Genomic DNA, 11,010 nt, shown 5'->3' with positions numbered 1-11,010 from the left:
TTCTCTTATTCTTTCGAATCTTTACCAGGACCTGCTCGGGATCCGACCGGACCAGCCCATGACCCCGCCGAGACTAGCCCGGGACCTGTCCAAGATCTTATTGGAACCCCACCAGGACCCAACGTCGGAAAGTATTTATTATGATTTTCCGTACGCATCAAATACTATAAAATGTTTTTCAGGAAATCATTTTTCGATAAAAATTTTATGTTGAAAATATTTTCCAACAAAAAGCACCGAAACAAATGGAGCCTAAGTTTAAGTAATTTTTTTAGTCATAATTAGATCAAAATATAACAAGGCTAGAATGAACACAGTTACACATGTGTCATGTGAGCTTTAATTAATTTCTAATCGCAATCATCTACGTGATTAGAATGCTAACCAACATCAACGTGGGCATGACTTCATGTATCATGCATCTCCAGGGTCAGCTTGATAAAATTTTGAGGCCTAAGATTATGGATGAATATAGGGGGAGAGCAAGTAGAGGCCATGGCCACCCCCAACTCTCAAAACTTTCTTTTGTTTTCTTTTTGAAGTCAAAACTTATATAAATATATATAGTGACTAATATATATTACGATGAGTTTGAAAATTTAAGTTTGGTCCTTATGAACTCAACCCTTTTTTTTTTTTTCTTTTAACTCGGCCATTTTATGACCTATTATAAATTTATAATTACCCAAATTTCATTTAAAAACTCATAAAATGACACAATCTTAGTCAGGGTCGCCTTTATACATTTTGGGCCCTAAGGCAAAAAATGTTAGTGAGGCCTTCATTAAATTTAAATATTAAATAAATAATATTTAGGGAAAAATGTAAAATTAATCCATGTGGTTTACCTAATTTGTAATTAACTCATTGCAGTATCAAAATGAATTCAAAGGCCTTGAGGTATACCAAAAAAATAATCTAGTTCCTACAGTCAAATTTTGTTCACTGACTTTACAGATTCTGATAGCGTAAAATGTTAGAACCAATAAAATTGTGATACTTGTCATATTTAAATCAGTATCACACTACTGGAATATGTAAATTAGTTGATGAAATTTGACTATATAGACTAAATTGTTCTTTTGGCATACCTCAAGCACGTTTGGGTTCATTTTGATGCCACATGGAGCTAATAATAAATAAGGTAAACCACAATGACTAATTTCGCATTTTTTCTTAATGTTTAATTTAATATTATATTTTTATTTTAAAAGCATTACTCTCGCTTTTGAAATGCAAAATTACTTATTAAGGTTTTATATTCAAGTTTTTCTAACATCTCATTTTTTTTTAATCACTAATTAGATATGAAATGATTTTAAGGATTTGAACAATTAGTTGTTGAAAATTAATAAAATTGGAGGAAAAAAAAAAGATTTAAAAGTTGAACAAGATACTTGAATAGATAAATAGAGAGAAAAAATAGAAACTTATAAATATGAGTTTGTAATTGAATACAATATTTAAAGACTTTCCATATTATTAACATTTAATGTTTTTTAAGGTTGGAATCTAATCATAAATTCATATTTTGTGCACAGAAGCAATCTATGTCTTAGACTCTCACGTTAGAAAGAGAAAAACAAGTTCTCAAGGGGCCAAGAGATAACTCAATTGGCTGAGACCACGCTTAATGAAGCGAAAGTCACTAGTTTGAATCCACATTCCTCATCTTATGCGGACATGTCAAAATATATATATATATATATATATATATATATATATATATATATATATAGAGAGAGAGAGAGAGAGAGATAGAGAAGAAAAAAGAAATGCATATCTCATGCAAATTGCAATAACTATCCAATTTGCCAAGGGGGACTTGGTATCATAATTTATTGCTAATTAGCTGTTATTGTAAATTACGAGGGAGATCTTTGATTACTCATCACAATGCCCAAAATATCTCTACATTCAACATGAGAATTTTATTTAAAAATGACTTTGATGTTAATATATTATTTGATTTTCTTATTTAATGTTATCAATTTTTTTTTTTTTTTTTTGAAAATAATTGAGATTCTTATTCAAAAAATCATCGTGAAAAAATACACTCATGGAGGTAGAATGACTTCCTCCCTCCTTACAATACCATAGACACATGGTGGAATCTCATCCCTCCATAACAGATCTATGACATGTTCGGTAGCATTTTTGGCTAACCCGTGAGCAGCATAATTAGCTTCCCTTGGACAATATATCACACACGAATTGCCCATAGTCTGCAGCCCATTCTGAATATCTTCTATAAGATGGCCGAAACTGCTTTTGCATGGGTCCAAGGAATTTTAAAGCCATGTTGGAGATTTTAAAGCCCCAATTTACCATAAATTTGGGCATTAACTAAATAATATTTGCGGTAATTAAAGCTTTAATTTTTTTTTTCTTTTTTTTTTAATGAAAAAAAGCTTCATTAATATTTATTAATTAGGGGCCTTGTTAAATTGGGGGCCTAAGGCAGCCACCTAATCTATCGCTGACTGGCCTTGATCTTAGCCCTTTAGCAACGCATCAATGTAGGAAAATTTAATTTGTTGTTATTTTGCATATCATCATTTTATTGGTACTGACGTGACATACTAACGGAACCCATCAAGTGTTTTGATAAAATTTGACTACAGACATTAAATTGTTATTTTGGCCCATCCTAAGGACCTCTTAATTATTTTTTATACCATAGAGATCGATTTGTAATTTAGGTCAATCATATTGACTTATTTTTTATTTATCCCTAAGTTATTATTATTATTATTATTATTATTATTATTTTTATATAGGTTATCCCTAAGTTAATTGATTGCATACTAATTCAATTGAAAAGGCGGAAGTGGTCCTCAAGAGGTAGTTCAATCAGCTAACATTTTACAAAATTTTGCACGATCTAGGTGACGTTATGAATTATTAATTGAAGTCACAGATGTTGGTATGCCAAAATTTTCACCATTTAACTTGAAAATAATGAAATTTACTCAGTATAATTCATACAAATTTCTAAAGAATTGTGCCTTTAATTATATTGGGAGCAGATGAGTGATTACCCTCTTGAACTTGACTTTGTTGCAATCTCGCGTTAGTTTCTCACGGTTTGTAGTGCCGGTTAGAGAATTATAGAATATTCTCTTCTGTGAATTAATTATCTATTGTGTGAGAGTGACATTTGAGTGTATTAACGTTTTTAGTAGTTTTATTCTTAATGTTTTTTATATTCAATCTTTTAACAGTAAAGTTATTTTAGATTTATTGATGTGGGTTTATTAAACTAAACCATATGAAATCTTTGTGCTCAGGTTATTTTTATTCTCCTTTTATATGCTTATTTGGGATCTTAAAATTTATTTTGTCACAACAAACTGTTTATTATTTCCTCCTATTTGTGCACAGCCTTGTGCCACGTTTCCTAATGAAAATCTAGGGGTCAAATATAGTCTTGTGTCTGAGCAAAAGCTAACAGAACCCTCCTAGCGATTCCCATGAAACACACTTACGACTGCCACATGGAGATTCCTTTTTGGTCAAATGAATTTCAATCTCATTCAAATGAAATTGTACAGATTTGAAATTTAAAGATTAAAAGCATAAAATTTAACATTCTCGCAAGCAAATAAGTTGCATCATGCTCTATTTATTTACACCATAGTTTTATTTTACTTTAATTTCTACTTTCCTTTCATATTATTGGGGAGAAAATCAGTTAGAGTTAATTTTTCTTTAACCAACTCATTTTGAGACGCGTGAACTTCAAACTAAAAGCGAGTTTCATTAGAGTGCAGATGACAAGCATTGATGGGGACTCAAACTAACCTCTTTGAACACAGAGATGTTTCATGCGAACCAAAGAAGGTTCGTCGTTACCAAACCACGAGTGAACTCACCAAGTCAGCCCCGTAAGATGAACCATTTCGCTACATCTAACTAGTAGTACGAAAGAGTCATACGGGGTGTCATGCCTCGCTCACCAAATCCCTAGCTCAAGTGAAAGCAAATGTCCAATAAGGGAAAACACTTGTGTATTCGTAGCAGTATAGTGTCAAATCAAGACTACCTCTATCATAGAGAGTATGGGACCTGCCCCCCATAGTACGACCGATGGGCCCACCCCTGTGAAGACCATACTGGGTCAATCCCAATGGCCCACGTGCCAATATCTCGTTGATGAGGGATAGCTCAGATCTCAATCATGATGGACGGTGGACAAGGGAGGGTAACGGTGAACCGTAGGAGAACATGACTTTAGCAACTCTTAGACCATTTTTTGTATGTACATATAAAAGAGGGCCAATTCAACCTTAGTGAGGGAGATTTTTTTGTAAGAAAGAACTTGAGAAAGAATCTTCAATGAAAGATAGACAAAACCCAATTTGTGTCCGTGTTCCATGGTTGTTCCTTAATTAGCATTTTATCATTTCTTTGGCTCATGTATTATAATAGACACACATTATTTTTCTTACGCGAGAACACTGAATTCTTCCAAAAATCTGCAAAATAAATAAAATTTTGCCCTTCCTTTATGGATGAAAAATCACCAATTACAAGAATAAAGTCACCAGGAAATTTTCATCAACGGGAAGGAATCCCTTTGGCGAAAAATCATGTGCGTGTATACTAGTGAAAGGCAAAATTAACGAATAATCACAATTAATAATTCATATTCTCCTTACTTACGTTTAACTCTATATAGTTTAATTTTTTTTTTAAAAAAAAAAAAAACCCAAAATCCATATTAGTCTTGTGCAACCATCCACGGGACGACAAATTTCTCAAAAAAATAAAAAGAAAATTTATATATATGGGATTGCACAAGGTTTAGAAGTCATTTAAAATTTAAAGCAAATGCATGACAATCTCTTTTTGTAAACTACATTTGCCAACTGCCTTTGGCTCGAGTGGCATTTCCTAGCCCCCTAATAAACAAATTGAAAAATGTTAGGGATACTAACTCTTTTACTAATATATGGGTATTAACATGATGTAAAGGTTATTCATTGGAGATGTTCAAAACAATAAATAAAGAAAAATGCTACGAATACCAATAAATAAGCTTCTCATCATGTTAGTATTTTATTTTTTACTTATCCACAAAAGGGAAGGGGGAAGAGGGATTCGAACTAGTGACATCCGCTTCATGGGGCGTAGTTCACAGCCGATTGAGCTACCCCTTAAGGACTCATTATGTTTTTTTTTTTTTTTTTTTTTTGACATGTCCGCACAAGAGAGGGGAGGGGAATTCGAACTAGTGACCTCCACTTCATAAAGTGTGATCCTAGCCGATTGAGCTACCTCTTGGGGACAAGGACTCATTATGTTAGTAGTTAGTAAAAGAATTAGTACCCATAACATTTCTCAAACAAATTAGTCCAAAGTTCTATTTTGTGATGTATATGGGTTGTGTTACCACTTGCATGTATATTAAAGAGGTGGGCATATACCCGAGCCACCCGCAATAACCGCCCGACCCGCCCATTTGCCCTAATAAAAACTTGGGTCCCGAGTTTAATTTTTAAATACCCGTACGGGGCGTGGCGGGTTGCGGTTTGTTTTAAAAAAATCTGGATACCCGCCCGCCTCGCTTGAATTTACTGTAAACCTAATAACCCAAATCGCATCTTCTCAAACTCACGGTCTCATCTCCTCTCAAATTCACGCTCTTAGTTTCTCACCCAACCGTGCTTACCAGCCATGGAGCTCCGATTAGCCAACATCCAGGTTAATCTCTTTCACTCTCTCTCTATCTACCTATCTCTCTGTTTCCCTTTGTTTCACTCACGTTCTCTCAGTTTTCCTCTCTTTTGCTCTCTCTCTCTCTCTCTTGAACCCACCCCTGCCAAACCCACATTACCGGCCCCATTCTCACCCGCTCCGCAAACCCGATACCCGGCGGATAAAATTCACTGTAGCCGAGTGACAGCCAACGGGTTAGAATTTCAAAACCCATATGTTGCGGGCCGGAAGCCCAAAATGGCCAATACCCAGCCCACGCCCACCTCTACAATATTTATATTTAAATGATTTAAACTACGACCAACACCATATCCCGCGATCAGCCCAGAGACCAAGAGACACGTTCAACACAAAAGACCTTCAACTAAACAGGTTTGTGGAATTTCAAAGTATTTCTGATAAAATTTCACTCTCAAGAATTCATTTGGACGGAACATCTCCATGATCTTCCATGCTAAGAAATTCGCTAAACACATTCATAACCTTGTCCGTCCAACGATATCGTCTCGCGCTCTTTATTCATGTCTTTCTGCTCCGTTGGAGTCGAAAACATTGTCCGATCTAGACATTGTCATCGCTAAAATTCTTGTTGGAATCAGCGAAGATGAAGTTGTTCGGTCGCTCTTGAATGATCAAGCATGTAATTGAATAGAGTTGTCCTCTGACCTTGTTGATAAGTTGCTTCATAGGTTTAAGGATGATTGGAAGTCTGCGTTGGGTGTGTTCAGATGGGCAGAGTCGCGGTTAGGTTATAGACACACACAAGAAGCATATGATATGTTGGTGGACATATTGGGGAAAATGAAGTGAATGGGTAAGATGAAAGCTGTTCTGGAAGAAATGGGTCAGTGTCAGCTTGTCGGGCTTAGCACTGTAGCGAAGGTGATTAGTCTTGTGCAACCACCAAAAGCCCAAAAAATACAACCAACGCCACCATTTAAACTCACACCAACATAGTGGGCCTTTGAAATGTCAAAGTGACGATAGAAAATCAATGTCCTGAACATGTTCCAAAATCAAAGTCAATTTTCAAACTAATGAGAAAGTGCTAAAAATTTTCTTTCTATTTGTAAGTTTGTTACTTACCAAATAAATTCCTGAGATTCATATTTGTATGGACAGAGTTGTCCTTCAAACTGGGTTGGAGGAATTTCCTTCAACCTACTCTATAAAAGTGACATGTGTCTTTTGAACATGTGAGATGCACATATTTTTTTAATAATATGGACAAAGTTGAAATAAATTTTATTAAAAACTTATGTGCATCTCACATGTTATTAAAAAAAATAGACACGTGTCACTTTTATAGATTAGGTTAAAGGAAATTCCTCCAATCCAGTTTAGAGGAAAACTTTATCCTATTTGTATTTGCACTATCAAAAGGAATTGTTGATATAAGATTGAATCCATTAGTTACCTAAAAAAAGCATAACACTTAACTTGTCAACTTAATATGAGACATATTATTATTTTTCAAGTATGATGTAAGTTTACCTGTAGAAATTCAATGAAACCGGTTTCAAGCCTATCTCCAAATGGTTCTTCAAATGTTATCATTGGTACTGAATAAGGCACTTGCTCAATTCGCTATATTATAAAACAAAATAAAATATCATTAACAAAAACAACAAACATGAAATGCATTTAGACATATTAGAAAATTACAATTATTTTAGGCTATTTTGCTATAAACTCAAATTATGTTATCTTGACGAGAATAACATTTTGCATGTGAGTTAGAGTTACCATCCTTAATATGCAACCAGCTTCACCATATATCAAATTCTTTTGCCGAATTGGTCGAAAATAATTTTTTTGATCAAGCTTAGTATATCCAAGATTTGCTCTGCCACCAGCCTCTCTACTCCTCAGCGCATGGGTTGTCTTAGGTGAGATTTCAGAAGCACATGCCAAATTAATTGCAAATGCTTGAACTTCTGACATTTTTCGATGTGACCTCATCATATGAACAATTTCTTGAAGATGCATAATATGATTATATTCAGCTACAAAATCATAAGCCTTGTACTTCCCACTCTCTCGTACTAATGAAATAAACAACCGTGCATGGTAGTTAGTTTTTATTTCATCTCAATAACAAGTGTAAAGATGATCCCGCTTGTCTGCTCCTCGAACACCTTTCTTACAACAAACAAATCCTCTCGATGTTACTTTTCCATCCGACTTACTTTTATCTCACTCCAAAACTCATTTGCTTTTCATAAATTTTCCAATGCTCCCATGCATCTTATAGGGTATTAAATTTCATATCAACTTTAGGTGTCCAATCTATTTGAGTATTCATATTTTGAAGGGAATCATCCATAATGCTATCCATTTTTATTTATTTTTTGTTACAAAAGTATATTTCTGTCATCAACCAACAAAAAATAAAATTATATAAGTTAAACAAGACATTACTTTTTGTTGGAAGATTTAAACTTCCATACAAAAATAATATACACACACATTAGAGGCTCTTACTCTTAGGTTTAGTTTAAAGTGTGTCTTTTAAAAACAAAAAAGTAATATATTGAAGAAAAAGAAAGTAAAATACTAAAATCCATATAAAGTCTGCACCGCAACTTTTTTTTTTTTTTTAAGCAATAGAGCAACAACATGAGATTATTCCTTAGAAGTCTTCACTGTTTTTGTTATAAAAATATTATCTGCTTCAGGGACAACAAATAAAGAGATAACAAATAACAAATAGTAGCATAACAACCTCAATCCCCTATACAACAAACCCACTCAAAGATCAAAATAAACTGGGAAAATGGACAAAAAACTCAAAACAGGATTGCCAGTTCGATAGTGTGATCCCTGGTTGGTCGTAGTTTTTCTCATGTTTTTGATATGAACAGAGCCATACTAGTTGTGGTCCGAAACAGTTGCAAAAGCTTGTTGTCAAAGTTTTTTGGTTTTTGTTTTTGTTTTTTTTTTTTTTTCAGGAAAAGATGAAAAAGGAAGAAGCAAATGAAGAAGGAATAAGCAAGTTTTGGAGGGAAAAAAAAAAAAAAATTTAACCTCGGAAATATGCCACCTACCTTTTAGTAGTAGGTGTCTTATTATAAGCCATTAGATATATCCAATGGCTTATATTTGCAAAAGTGTTGGCTGGCAATTTTAAAGGATTGTTGGGGATCACAATCCCTAAAGGAGACTCCTCTAGGCGTGGAATAGGCAAGGCTTACGCGATGAGTGCTTCGTGTGGGCTTCGGGCTTTTGATGTATTGAGGTCTTTATATATATATATATATATATATATATATATATATTGTAGTATACAATCAATTAATTTTAGGATAAATGTAAAATAAGTCCATATGGTTAGTCTAAATTATAAATCCATCTATATGGTATAAAAAATAATTAAGAGGTCATCGGGGTAGGCAAAAATAAAAATTTAATCTCTACCGTCAAATTCTGTCAAAACACTTGTTGGGTTCCATTAGTATGTCATGCCAGCACTAATAAAATGATGACACATGTCTTAATAAAAAATACATTCAAAATTTAAATATATAATTTTTTTTTTTTTTTTTTTTAAAAAAAAAAATTAGAGGGGGTGGGGGCGGCTCGCCGCCACCCTGGCTGGTTGGGGGTGGTGTGTGGCCACCCGTAGCTAGATATGGGGCCACCCCCACCTCAAGGGTGGCCTGCGACTCTGCGAGCCACCCCATAGGTTTTGTTGGCTACCTCTTTATTATTATTATTTTAAAAAAAATTAATTAATTAATTATTATTTTTTATTATTAAGAGGGATATGTGTCATCATTTTTATTGGTGTTGACATATCACACTAATAGAATCCGTTAAGTGTTTTGATGAAATTTGATTATAGGGAATAAAATTGTTATTTTGGCCTACTGGAGGATCTCTTAATTATTTTTTACACCAAATGGATCGATTTTTAATTTACTAATTTAGGCCAACCATAGTAATTAATTTTGCATTTATCCCATTAACTTAAGACCCCATTTAATTTTGTTCGTTTATTTGAAGTTCTTTTATTTTGGTTGTTTTGGTGCTTTAACTTAGTTGATACTCGTATTGTAATGTATTTTGCATTGTAGAATCATCAATTGACTTAAGACTCCGTTTGATTTATGTAGAAAACTTATTTAAATTAGAAAAAATCTTTTGGTGTCAAATGTAAAAGCTTATATGCTTTTCTTGAACTACCTCAATATAATAATATAATATGTTTATTAGAGATTCTAAACTGTAAGTATGTAATATTCGTTAACACTTCAATATCAACAGAATTAATCCTCAATGCTATTTGATTGTTCGGGCTAATAGGAGTTATTTTAGGACTAGAATAACTTAGAGATAATTGTTATAGATTTGTATATATTGTAATATTAAAGACATGGATAAGTGCTTAATATTAAAGGGTCTTCTAATTAGCTCCTAGGTTAGAGTTTCGAATCCCCTCTATTACAATAAACATTTTACATTTTAAAAGAGTTGGGCTTGGGCGCACGTAGGCCTAGACACACGCCCAGAACACGGCCAGTCTTGAGTAAGCAGTTAATAAAAAATTAAACAGCTGAGCTGCAGCCGTTGGGACGTTGCAACTCTAATTGGAAGAGATACCTTCAAACCATTCAACTATCCACTTATATCTTGTAAGTTATGAAATTAATTTTACTTAATCATTTTTGTAACTGCTCTCCATAATCTATAAATAGAGCTTTTGCTTTACGAATTTCATAACTTTCTTTTCTATCCTACTAGTCAAATACACGATTTTTTTTATAAAAAAACTCTGAAGAACAAAACTTCAGAATTGTTGTATTCTGATGGTGAATTACTTGCAACCCAGCAACAAACTCTTTCGAGTGGGGATAGTTATTACCTTAAAGATAGTGTTTATACACGCTTCAAAGTTGCATTGATTTTTCTGATTATTGTTTATGCTTGATTTTCCTCAACAATAATAAGTCATCATTATTGATAACATTAGGATTAGAATTATAATTTAAATATTAGAGATAATATTTATGATCACGAAATTATATTTGTTTTTATATTTATAGTAATACTCTATTGTCCGACCAATTCAAACCCTGTTTACAATAGTAGTATTCTTAAGTAATTTTTTTTTTTTTTACCATATTCTTAAGTAATTAATTAGCTCGTGTTCGTGGATAATGCCTCATAGCTACAGATTATTCAATCTCTATCCTCAAACGAATAATCTTCAACTCACTACCAATTTTGAAATCAATACTCTCCTAATAGACTCTTACGTTGTTGTTTCTCGATTATGTTCTTCTCTCT

The sequence above is a fragment of the Corylus avellana genome, chromosome 4 (genome assembly GCF_965113065.1).
Source record: "Corylus avellana chromosome 4, dhCorAvel1.hap1.2, whole genome shotgun sequence".
NCBI classification, from domain to species: domain Eukaryota; kingdom Viridiplantae; phylum Streptophyta; class Magnoliopsida; order Fagales; family Betulaceae; genus Corylus; species Corylus avellana.
Note: the sequence above shows the minus strand (reverse complement) of the source record.